Raw genomic sequence first — 13,472 nt, forward strand, 5'->3', positions numbered from 1 at the left:
GCTGGCAGTGGTGGAAATCACTCGGTGCATTCTGCGCAGGACTCAGATACACTCGAGTTTGACAAAGATTTCTCAGCTGATGCAGCTGAGCACAGTAAAAGCATCATTTCCTAAGCTGCACAGAACCTAAACCTGCCATGCAGAGGCAGGTTTGCCAAGCACAGGTGCAGACATCGGGCACACTAGCACAGTATGACTGCTTTAGCTTTAAAAATAGTCTGATAGATGTTGCTAGTTACAGTGTCCCGTAGCAATTATACACATATTTTAGTAGGCAAGCATGCTTAATTACAGCCCCACTTCTTCCTGCATCATTCCGCGTCTGGAAAATATCCAAATGTTTTTCCTGCGTGGGTTTTCCCGATATTGCTAAATTAAGTGATAAGCACAAAATACACACCTCGGCCAAAGCTTGCTCCCAAGGCTGTTTGTGTTGCTGCTGTTCTCTGCAGCATGTGCTCTTTCCTGGCCCTCACACTCTCACAGTGAAGGAACAGTTTTGCAAATAACATCTATATCGGCTGGTGTCACCAGCTGCAGTGTATCAGCCTGTGTCTTGCTGTATACAGTTTTACAGTGACTTGTCTGGGTTTGTGTCAGATCGGATTCCTGCAAGACATCTGGCTTGATGTGACTGAAAACAATATGAACTAAAAAGCTTTGGAAGAACTCCCACTTGTTGCACTGATTTCTCATGAATAACTGATATACAAAATTATGGAAAATTAAGATGACAGTGATAATAGTAACAATAAGAAGCCAGCATTTCCAAGGTATTTTACACCTTCAAACTACTATGCAAACAAGGATTAAAATGTATGCATAAACACCACCTTCTACACTTGACAGTCCATAGTTTGCTGAAGTCGCCACATCTGCTGAGACATGAAGATCTTTTATTAGATCAGAAATTTCAGCTATCAGAGACACTGTCACTGTGGGAAGCTGTTGAAATCCTTGTGGGAGGCAATGCTCATGTGTCAGGCAGCACGAACACTGCTGGGATCCTAACGCTGGCACCTTGGAGGAAGTGATACACCCTGCAGGCTCCATGCAAGGAGCAATGCTGAGGCTAGGGATTTGCAGCCCCTCTCCCACAAGGGGCTGGGAGAACCAGGGCACCCAGAGACACTGCCTACGTGTCTTGGGGTAACCAAGCAGGGGTACACAATGTGCACAGAAAAAAGTCCAGCCTCATTTAAGAGGGCAGAGAAATCCTGTAGTAAGTTCTGGCAGTAAATGACACAAAGAGTGGAAAGTAACTTCTTTTTACTGCATGTACTAGAAATGGTCTGGGCCGGGGGCGCAGTAAATCCACCCAGCGCATCTGGGGTCTGGGAGCCAGTGTCCAGACAAGATTGTTTTTCTCGCTTTCAGACAGTTGTTAAAGGAGCCCTCTGTGATTGGGCATTATGAGCTGAAAGAAAAAATTGGGATGAATTTGAAAAGAAAGGCTCACAAGCAACTGGCACTACAAGGGGTCTGAGGTCTCCATTGAGCCAAGAGGATGCAGGCGGGCTCCTGGCTGGGAAGGATACCCCGAGGCCATGCTAGTTGTGAAGGCACAAGGGATTTTCGAGGGCACATGAGACAAGGAGCTGCCAGGAACAGTTTTGTCCAGGAAAAAGTGGTCTCTGCAGGTCCCTTCCAGCCCTACGATTCCTTTGGTTCATAATTCCCCCATTTTCATCGCTCAGCACTGCAAAGATAAGTCAGTCTTTAGCACTTGCTCAGGCTGTTTGACATTTGCAGCAATGCCAGCAAATCCAACAGTGCTGCGGCCGGTCGCCTCTGAGAGACGGTGAGGAATTTCTGAACGGGTAGATGCAGGGGCAGCTCTAAGCAAGCCCTTCACTGTATTGAACCACTAAATGTCACAGCAACCTGGAAGCTCCCCACAAACCATTTTGGACTGTGGTCTGCCCTTGGCAGCCACAAGAGTCGCTGGCTCCATGCAGGGCATGACAATCCAGAGACAGAAACTGCCACTGCATTACTTGTGAGCAATGACACAGCTACCTCCACCATCTCAGCCACACCAAGAGGAAATTCTCAAATTTCTTCCCAGAAGGGAGCTATTACACCTCCCTTCTAAGGTGTCCTGCCTCTTCCTTACACAGCCTAGTTCTGCAAACTGGTATGTGGTTGCTCTCTTGCTAGCTCATACCGCTCGGCTGGACTTGGATCAGTGGTAACTTGCTTGGGGTCAGTGCGGACAGGATCAGTCTTAACACTTCTTGATCTTAAAGAGACTTGCTTGAAAGTCATTTTCCACATGCCTGGTAATCACATTCCCACTGTTTCTTTCTTTGTTTATGCTCCATTTCTGCCGAGCAACAGCTTCCTTCCTGTACTTGGAAAAGCACGTCTGGGTCCTCAAGCTTATACCAGGTGATTTTCTTTTTAAGTTTGGCTGTACTGTTTGACTTCCTAAAAAGCATGTGAAACATCTTGATCTTCAAAAAAAAAAAGACAACAGTCAAACAACTGTGGACAACAGACCACTATTAAGTGCTGTTAGAAGAAGGGCAAGTAGCACATGCAGCTTTGTGTTGCTAAATTAACAGCGTAAAAACAGAACAAAGAGCAGCTCATGGTCCAGTAGCGAAGCTGCTTTCAAAGACACTACAAATTGGGAAGAGCTTGTTAACCTGGCTAGGAAAATCTCAGCACGCTCCCGCCTCAAAGTCTACACCGGCCCTTTTCCTCTGGGCGTGACTTACTTAGCCAAAGACAATGCTCAAGTAACATAAAACACAGCTTCTTCCTACTACCGAAGTAGCAAAGGATGAAAGGCATCTCTCTTTGTGTCTTCTGATTTCCTGGAAAAAAAAGGCACACCTTTTTCCTTCAAATCCCTCTGAATCACGGAGCGGATGGGCTGCCCTTTATCTCTCTTCTGGCCAGGCAGCAGGATGCAGGCAGTGCTGGGAGAGACTCCCTACATCCCTGCTCAGCCCTCCAGCCCCAGGAGCCTTTGGCCATCCCAGTGTGGAGATGCCATGAGGTCTTCTCCAGTGGCTCTGGAAAGGATGGCTTAGCACAACTGAGCCTACCAGGCCTTCCCCTGTTTGTACACTCTGTATGGTGTATCTCTAGCTCTAAAAAGACCAAACCAAAGCAAACAAACAAGCCAGAAACAACTTATTTTTCTTTCTCATTGTAAATCTGGAATCCTCTTGAAATATCATTGAGGTGAAAGAGATTTGGGCTTTGCATTTCTTCAGTGGTCACAGAGTGCAAACACACACATATTGACACAAAAGCAATATGCCAGGCTCTACAGAGCTGCTTTTCCATTAAGCAAGATGAGGAGGAGACAGAGGAAGAATTGCTTTCTGGTGTGTGCTTGGCCATGCTTTCTCACTGCTTCCAGACTCCCCATTAACTGCACATTTTCACAACTGCACATTTTGGAATGACACAGGCAAGCTCTCGGTTTCTAGTAAGCAGCAGATTAAACCATTTTATATCCAGAATTTTGATAAAGAAAAAACTTTTGGTTCTAAATTGCTGTTCTCAAACATTCTTACAATATCTTTCATGCTGCACCTTCTCATGCTATTTTCAAACTAAAGCTATTTTCTTAAACAAATATAATTAATTCACCTGTTTTCTTAAACGGCTTCCAAGATGCTCTGTAAACAGGGCCAAGTCTTAACCAGCTCCTTATCATGCCATACAAAAAAAAAAAAAGTATAGAAACTAACATTTCAAACAAAAAAATACATGCTTTTACTGCTATGATTTAAGACAATTCTTAATAGGTTGCGCCAGTGACTTTACCAATACGGCAGCCAAACAAATCTCCTGCTATTTCCCTAATTCCATACACTCATCTCAAGCCTCTCCTATATTTAAAATGGCTGTTGCAGTTTTTATTTGACATTCAGATATATCAAGACAACCATAGGTATAAAACAGAGGCCATAGAAACCAAATAAGGTTCTGACAACAACTTCAGCGGTGACAGCATTTCACACAAGAAGTATAATTTATCCCAGTTCTCTCATTTAATCCTATTTCTCTCAGTTGCATGTGACAACAGCCTGCTCCTGTGGCTTCACTGAAGTCACTCCTGATTTACACTGGTGACAAGGAAATCAGCGTGCAGACGTGCTCCCGGCTGCCCCAAGCACCAGCTGGGAGAATGAGCTCCTCTGGGAAGGGTCTGCTCTCTTGCACTGAAACCACCACAGCTTCGCTTTTGAGGAAGCCCTGGGTCAGAGGGAGCAGGCTGGAGATATGCCAACCCTCCTTTATTATGCTAACAGTCCTACATGCTAAAGAGCGCCTTTTGCCTAAATAGCACCCTTTTCTGTCTGCAAATTAATAGGCCCACAGGAAGTGGGTTATTGACAGTACTAAGGCATGCTTGCTGCTTCATGCGAAGTACAGCTTTGATGGGATGCTGCTTTTGACCAGCAATGCTGCCGCTGTCAGCAATTTAGCTCATGTAAAGAAAGTAATCTTTCTAAATCAGAGCACTCTCATTCCTAAAGCATAATAGAATTAGCAACAGCACCGATGCCATAACCAGGTCTGAAAAGGTGACTGCGGGCTTTTCTATGAATACAGTCCCCTGAAAGAACACAAATTCAGAACTTGGCTGATCTGTAGTGTTAACATCTATTATACAACACAGGAACTTCCCTGCCACCACCACTATCAATGCATGTGATGCTTTGCTATTCCACTGCAGAGCTGACTTTCAGAAAAGCCATATCTTCATGCCCTCACAGGGGCTCCACTGTACCTAAGCAGTAAAATACCGTACAAGGTATACAAGGCAGAAAAGTGAGAAAATGCAAGGTGTTATATGCTAGCAGCAATGGAAGGATCAGATTAGAGAGGTACCATTTTGAAGATTCACAGACAGACACTTGAAGATGCTTTTTTTTTAAAAAAGAGAGAGCGAAAGAATTACAGCCAGTATTTCTTGTAGTTCAAAGAATCCAGGATCCCAGGAGTCAGAGAGGCTTGCAAGGACAGCTAGCCAGAAAAGCATCTGAAAATAAAAGCTATCAGAAAATAATAGAGAAGCCTCAAATGGCAGCAATGGGCGAGAACTAAGAGCAGCAAGAATATGTTCACCACCCATCCCTCTAGGCAAGTTACTCTTCCTAGGATGTTTCTGGCTAACAGGCTAATCTTGGAAATACCTTTTTTACATTCTCTGCACCTGTTTCTGGGAACATAGCTATGAAAAATAAGCCTGCTAGAAAGTACTGGTAGGTCTGGGCCTTTGGGCCCTAGTTTTGGAGAAAATGTAAACCTTTTTCCAAGTATTAGGTCCCATGATCCAGGAAGAAGCAAGAAGATAGCTAACGTGTCTATAAATCTTGCCACATCTGATCGCTGCTTCCAAATTCTCCATTAACAATTTGGTGAGTGTCCAGTAACAGGAGTTTTTCCATGGCTAGGACACTGAGGAAATACCACTGTGTGAAATGTGCACTATTGTAATGATATTCCCAAATGACACGATGTAGTCAAGACAGGATTTGTGCTTGGCACCCAGTTAGCCTGAATCACTGCCATGCTGCCAATAAATGAGAGTGTTTCGGTTTTGGGAGGTTGTTCTTTTTCCTCAATTTATTTTAATAAACAAAAACTGCAAGGAGAAGTCTTTTTCTTCAAGGCAGACTGCAAATCTGCAAAGGAGAAAGAAAGAATAGGAGAGAGTTTGTCTTTGAAAAGTAAAAGCCACCACAGAACTGTGAACCAAGATGCCGTTTCATGCCCACAGAAACCAGCAAAGCTCTTTAGCCAAGCTGGAAGGTACAGAGTCTGGCGACACACCCCATGAGGACTCACATGTGCACAGAAACCTCTGCAGCACCCAGCCCAGTCTTGAGGAATTACAGCAGCACAGTTCACTTGCAGCAAGAGCAGGACTGCGCTGCCAGAGCAACACTGCCCTACAAAGATCAGCCCCACATTGGGGGCAAATGGGAAAAGTAGATGGGCAAGCCCAACTACTCAACTGCTGCCAGCAGAAAAAAGATGAGGAGGACTGGCAGCCCCAAGAGCTGCCGGGTTGAGAACTGGAGGACAACGGCCATGGCTGGGCGAGTTCAGTAAGCCATGGGCAAATGGGTCACTAAACCAGGCAAACCAGATGCTCAGCCTGTTGAAAATCAGGGCAGAAGCTACTGGGACCCTTTTCAGAGGCCACTGCACCCCAGTGCAGAGTGAAGGCAGGACAAGGGTGCTGCTTGCCCACCCAAGTGCTCTCCTCTGCTCCCACCAGCTATAGAGCACAACAGGAGGTTTAGATTGAAAAACTCCGTATGGTGAAACATGTGCAGGCTGCTACAAGGAAAAGTAAACTTTCTAAACACACTGACCTGTCATTATTATGTGCAATCCTGAATTGTTTGCTGTAACTTTAGTTACTGAAAGAGGTAGGAAAAAATCACCCTTTAGTTTTATACATACTGTGAGAAAAAGACAGCAAAAGGGACAAAGAGGAAATTGTTTTTCCCTGTTGCCTAACATGCAAGAGCTGAACTCCAACTGACTTCTGCAATTAAGAAGGGAGAATGAAAAAGTGTTGTTTATTAAATCGTGACCTTGCCTTCTCAGCAGTGTCAGCCTGCTTCCATGAAACAGCATGTCTCCCCACCTTTGGAAGGGTTTTGTTCCAAATCCAATCACTCATTTGCAAAAATTGTAACTGCATCCACAGCTTATGTCCATTTTAGATTCACACTTAGTGCTTGGTGCCAAGACGTTTTGTTCTAAGTACTTCTTTATAGTAGCATACCACAGAGGACTTCTGATAAGAAACAGGGCCACTGAGGATAAAATGGCACAAGAAAGGCTTTTCTTGGTAAGATTTATTCAGATTTAACAAATTCCAGCAACAGACAAATTTGTCAAAACCTTCAGAAACTCAGCTTTCAAATGTTCAAAAGCTTGTGGGTTTGTATCAGAAAACTTGGTAGACTGAAGTAATTTTGATGCCTCCTAACATGACTTTGATCCTACTCTACACAACAAAAAACACATACTTCAGACTATGCCAATAACTTGTTCAATGGTCAGTTTTTTCAGCACAGCCAGTGCTGACTAGTTGAATGTATTGGGCACTTACAGTTAATGCAAATTAAGCCTAATGAGCAGTTTAATGTAACTGCTTAAAGATGAGTTTATTGTCTGGAGCTACATGAGGATACAGTGTTTCATTAAACTAGGAAGGAAGGAACACCCATAAAAAGTAAACCACCTTATTTCTTCCAACAGTTTTGTTTTCATTATGGTCTTTTACAGAGACAAACATTGTGTATTGTAGCTTAAAATGAAGCCAGAACCATGGGACTGCATACAAGATGACCAATGTGTCAGCTTCTTTTGAATCCAACTATAAGCAGCCGGAGTCAGAAACAGCCTGTTCTGCTCTCTGTTCATGAACCCTTTTGCTTTAATGCTTTCAGATCTACAAGGTTTTGCTTTTAAAACAGCTCCCAGAAAGAAAAAGATGTTATAGGAATGGTAAGAAAGCCAATAACGGAGCCAGATGCAGTAAGAAACAACAGAGAGAGTCAAAAACCTCAGTAAAGGTCACTTTAAATACCATTATCTCTGTTGGTAAAGTACATAGCAGACAAATGGAGCCAGATCCACAGCTGGTGAACTGACTTTGATGCAAGTGAGGCTATTTACATGATGTCTTTTTATGTTTAGCAGAGAGCAGGATCTGTTCAAGAGGGGCAACCGTGAGGCTCCAGGCTGTCTTTGAAGAGCTAACATACCGTTTCATGCTACAGATAGCTGGGTATCGTGTGTTTCATTGGCTTCTGGTTTTAAACTGTGCTCCTGTGGTTAAGCAGAGTGGCTGCACAGCAAGGAGGGAATGACTCGCAACCAAAGAGAACCGCCAGTGCCTGCACTCCAGCTAGGAGAGTGCCGTATGTGCCAGAGGCTCAGGAGTACAACATGTGGCAGCTAAGTTTGTCAGAATGAAGACAGTCAGGCTTGAACCCTGTGATTTAGAAAATAGCCTTTCCCTTGAAAGGGTGGACACCCAAAAGAAGGACCTCTGACCCCAAGTCTGCTCTCCACATCAAAGGGCATGTTTCTAAATCTAAAGCAAGAGTGCTCAGAAGAAACGTTTCTGACAGAACATGCCATTTTTAAAGTAGAAATGTAACTCGTTTGCCAAAGGATTTTTTCTCTGAAACTAGAGATAAGCCTGTTGTAGACTCTTCTGCCAAGAAAAATCCTTTTCTGCAGCTGTGCCATCAGTGACTCAGAGATTTCCTGGTGCCGAGTCCCCAGACTTGTCCCATTGGTGGCCCAGTGGCAGCACGGGCAAGAAGGGGAGATCCACTCAAGAAAGTGGGGAACCAGAACTAACACATCTGAGCCGTGTTGGCTTCTGGAGTATTTTTTCTTTTATTAAACAGAGTAAATACATCAGTGAATGCAAAACCAGATTGTGAGTTGTGATCCCATAGCTGGAACGTGGCAGTGGAGGAAGGGCAACACAAATGCTCTTTCTCTGCAGCTCCCTGCATTGATCAGCTGGTGACCACAACAGTGGAAGACAAGACCTATGTAGTCCTCATGCCCGCTGCTCCTGGTCTATGCATTTTACGGCTTTTCCAAGTGGACTGAGTTCACGGACTGCCATTATTCAGTTTAGGGTCTGACAACAGGAGAAATGGTGCAAAGTGTTTCCCTGTGGGGACAGGCAAGCAGGTGGCTAACCTGGGACCTGGTGGTGGAAATCAATCAAGAAGTAAAACAAGCCAAGTGTACATTTAATCCCTTGAAATCTGGCTTCAAATCTTGAGTTCACAGCTGGTGAACCCCAGGTCAGTATTTCCAGGGATGTTAAATGGGCCTTGGATAGCTCAACGTGGCCTGGAAGGGCCACATCCACATTACAAGTTCAGGACCAGAACATGCTTTGCAGGACCATGGCATTAAGGCGGTGCTTGGGAAAAGCCAAACCTGCAAAACGCAGCAGTGAACGGGGCTGAAACACGTTCAGTGCCATCTGCGCCCAACCCACCCAGATCTGCAGGCAGGACCAGTTGGGCCGACACCATCACACTCGTCACAGTCAAGGCCTTCGTCTCCCTCCTGAGTGCTCTGGGCAACAGCTGACAGTGACAGCACAACGGAGGTGTTACAATATGGATGAAGCTGGACAAAAAGTAGACAAGAGGCTGGTTTTTGCTTAAATCTGTGGCTATGTGATAACATCCACCATACCCTAATGGTTCAGTGGCAGAAGGATCCAACACAAACTCTCCACAATTGCACACACAATACATACATGTATATATTACACACGCACACTAATACATATATATGCATACACACGTATGGATTCAACACAATACTCATCCTGACAGAAAGGCAGAAAGATCTACCGACAATATTAGCAGTGATAATATCTTAATTGATTGCTATTTCAAGACACTGTCACTAGGAAAGATTTATATACCTATCACTGTGCCTGCCCATGCAATTAGTCTGTCTTTGTGCCAAATGATATTAATGGACAATGAATGGAAAATTTATATTAAAAAAATCATTCACAGGAAAAAGAAATATTATCTATGTAGATACATTACCTGTAACAAAAGAAAAAGCTCAAGATTGAGAAAGTTTGGTGCTATAATACCATGCCTAAAAAGCATCAGAAAATTCCTATTACTGCATCTCAACTCTTGCATATCAAAATTTTCTGCTTATAAACAAAAAAGATCACTGCAATTTAATCAGCAAGGTAGTAGTACAGATTAGCTTATGGTGTGTGGAGAGGCATAGTTAAGCTTATGAACGTGCATTAAAAGTAACTTCGAAGTGATAGAATCAAACTAGAAAAATCAATCATGACTGCAAAAATTTATACTTCACAAGAGCTTAATGTCAATTCGTAGGTTCCTCCAGGAAACTAAAATAGAAAATTCCCCTATCATGCACTTCTCTAGATGGTCAAGCACTGCTGAGACACGAAGGAACTGCAGGCACCTTCTGGTGGCCTGTAAGAGGCTCTGCATCCCAGGCTGGACCCAGTCATGAACACCGCAAAGGAAGGGAATCAAAAGTGAACATGTGGTCTCCTGCACCTTTCCAGAGGAACACTCCAATGAAGCTACACAGCATGACTGACGATTTGACCTCAAACTCTGACTACTCCATATTGCGCTACAGAGGCTATAAATGAAATATTTTTACGTTCACTTCATAGAAATTATGTTACAAAAATTAAATACATCAGAACTGTGAAAAGCACTAGGTGTTCATTCTCCCTAAAGAGAACAATAGCTAAATTTCTGCTGGCTCAAAACCAGCAGGTTGCTCTTAATACTGCAGTCTCCATCTGGGAGCACTTCCAGTCACTAAGCTGGCAAAAGCTTCTCTTTGATCCTGAGTCACCAGTGAGCTACGGCAGTATCTGGTCTTAAATGAAATCACTACTAGGATTTTCCTGATGAAAAAAGGGCTTCCCTCTTCTTCCATCAACTCACCTCACAGTCCTTACATGACATTCACACAAAACAGAGCTCTGGCTTCAGAAAAACACATCTTGGCATCTCACCAGCTCTGTGCACTGAGTTGACTTTTACCAAAACAGAAGAAAATTTCCTTTAATCAGACTACTCAGATCAATTGAACACTGAAGGAGCTAACAAATCCAGGCATCTTTATCAATGCAAATAAAACAATAATTATGAAGCATCAGGGTTCAGATCCTGCCCTGGTGAAAGCTGGAATCACAGCACACCATAAAATCCACGGAGGTTTCTTTTCCAGGACAGTCTGAGTCCATGCACCTAAGTTAAGAGCAGAGTGGTGGTTCCTAAGCTGCCACAGCTGGACACTGCTCCATTGAAATCACAATTCATTTACAGCAGGGAGTCGTTTTTACAAATGTTCCCTGAATAAATGAGGCGATCCCACTGGAACCATTCTAGTGCAAGAGGTATCTTTTTTAATAGGGACCAATCTCTGATAGTCTCCCACACAGTGATTAATGCTGTACTCCACAAATAGCCTGACTGATCTGAATGGGTGGTTATGATGAGTAAGGTACTACTCATGGTGAGCAAAGGTGATACAAAAATCTGTTTCTTTCCAGTTATCAGAAAGAGGTGGCCTTCTACTATTGCATATATGAGACTAATGGCATGCAGGGAACTGACTCATGTTTTAGGTGTGTCTTATCTTTAGAAAGACTGTTACACACACACACAAAAAAAAAAGAAAAAAAGGGAAAAAGTGGATTTTTACCTTGTGTACAGAGTGGATTCAGTGTCTTTAGGTAAGCAGGGAATGCAATTCCTTTGTCCTCTGCTTTACACAATTTAAATGACAGATATACACACCCAGGTAGGTTGAACACGACAGCCGGCCACAAGTGTTTGCTGATGAACGCACTGAGTCAGTAAGTATCAAATATCTAAAAAGGGCATTGGGCATGGTAATAACCCATCCTGGAGCTGATACTTCCTGCTGTCCTCACACCAAACAACAGCCCAGGTCCTGCCCTAAGCAGCCAGTTACCTGTTCCCCTACACAATGCCCTAAAGTGGTCTGAGAGCAGAACAGGTATCCTGTGTAAGTGCCCACAACAGCTTTTACAGGACATTGAAGTGCTTGACACCATCACTTTGCAGAAAAGTAACATTTTTGCACATATTGTCCTAAATTTCTCTCTTACTAACCTATTATTATGCAGTACAAAAGGATTTGAATGAAATGAATTCCTGCAACACTCCCCAAATTTCTTACCAGCATGATAGTACTGATGTTTCCAGAAATAACAAGCAGTCAAAAATGAAACCAAACACTTTGCTTTAACTTTCTAATACAAGGGAAAAATCTCTCCCACTTCAGCTTCTCTCACAGCTTCATTCTGACCACTTCAGCTTTGTTTGCTCCAGAACACTTGAAGTGTAACCACACTTGGGAAGGGTCAGCTGGTGTAGTCAGCACTGATGCTGAATATCCAGATGACCATACGCATGCAGCACCTTGTCCTACAGATCTGATGGTCTTGTGGATGTAACACAGGATTGGAAGTTTAAAATAAAACTCCAAACCCCACACCTTCTGCATTTCTGTTTTCTAGTCCATGTTTAAGTGTACAAACAGGTAGGGTGGGAACTTTCACTCTTCCTGTTGGGCAAAGCATGAACACATTTGGTTTCTGATCTCATGAGAAGTCTTGACATACTGTCAGACTTGTTCACAAGGGGTGTTATTCCAAAAAATTACAACCCTATGCAGATGCCTTTAATTTGGAAGAACATATTTTCTGAAGATGTGTTCACCACCTAAATGACCAGCCAGGTAGTGATTCCTTGCAATCATTTTCCAAATGTGGTGGGCTTTCCAAGCAAAGACAAGCTAAGGTATATAAGCAGCTCAGCATTTTATTTCCCAGCTTTCTTCCTCCTACCTGAAACTGTCATACGTCACACAACATAAGGCATTACCAACAGCCCTTTCTTTACATTCACCCTACTCCTTGGCAGCAAACTACATCCCCAACTTTCAGGCTGCTCGGTTCACAAATAAAAGTATAAATCTCAGACTGAAAAGAAAAAAACCCTTAAACTGGAAAAAGAGTTGAAACTATTAGCAGGTGGAATAGAGCGGACTCAGGGTGCATCTTATGCCTGGAATAGCATTAACAAGAAGACTGATGGAAAACAAGCAGCAGCCCAAATCCTGCCCTACTTTTCTTCTCTAGCTCTCTGCTATGCAAATCCCTGCCATGCAACTCCAGCAGCAGGGGAACTAAGGAGCAAAAGACTATTGCTCCAGCCCGCAGAGAGACCACAATATCAACCAAAAATGATACCCAGGCTTTCCAAGCAGACATCTACTAGGAGCAGACTAGGACCTGGGAAGATAAGCAGTACTAACACACATACACTGAGAATAAACCTAGTTATACACCACAACACAGGAGCCTAATTTTGATAATAGCTAATGGCAAATTCAACCCCAGAGTAGTTATGGCAGCTTTCAGGTGGCTGTAAATCATGCCCCATCTGCAGCAGACTCCCGAGAACTGTACATCCAGTAGGTAAGCATTCTAGCAGTGCTCTCCTCTTTCAGGAGGATCCTTGTTGCTGGTATTTACATTGCCCAACTTCTGGTAACTAATTATGGCTCCTAAATTAGGAAATTAGTCTCTCTGGTTTTAGTGGAAGGAGAGAGGCTCCTGCCAACAGTGACTCAAAGCAGCAGCCTCTCTTAGCAGGACACTAGCATCCCTATACTCTTAGGGCAGACATCGAAGTCAGACACCTAAAGGTAGCAAGTGAAAACATGCACTGAAGCTCCTTTCCATTCCCCTCACATATACCCTTTTTTGGGAAGGGAGCACTACTTTTGGCTACGCAATTTTGGCTCCTAAACAGCTGTTTGAAGTACCCTTGTACCTTTCTACCACTGAAGTACCCACGTAGGGATGCGCTTGGGTAAAGGCTGTGCTACTC

The 13,472-nt window shown here is 43.6% G+C and overlaps 1 protein-coding gene across 6 annotated transcripts in view; it reads right to left on the minus strand.

The window, feature by feature from the left end:
• Window positions 1-13,472, minus strand: part of OSBPL5 (oxysterol binding protein like 5) — a 186,903-nt gene that overhangs the window by 86,709 nt on the left and 86,722 nt on the right. The window lies entirely within an intron of this gene.

Source organism: Aquila chrysaetos, chromosome 16 (genome assembly GCF_900496995.4).
Source record: "Aquila chrysaetos chrysaetos chromosome 16, bAquChr1.4, whole genome shotgun sequence".
Classification (NCBI taxonomy): Eukaryota; Metazoa; Chordata; class Aves; order Accipitriformes; family Accipitridae; genus Aquila; species Aquila chrysaetos.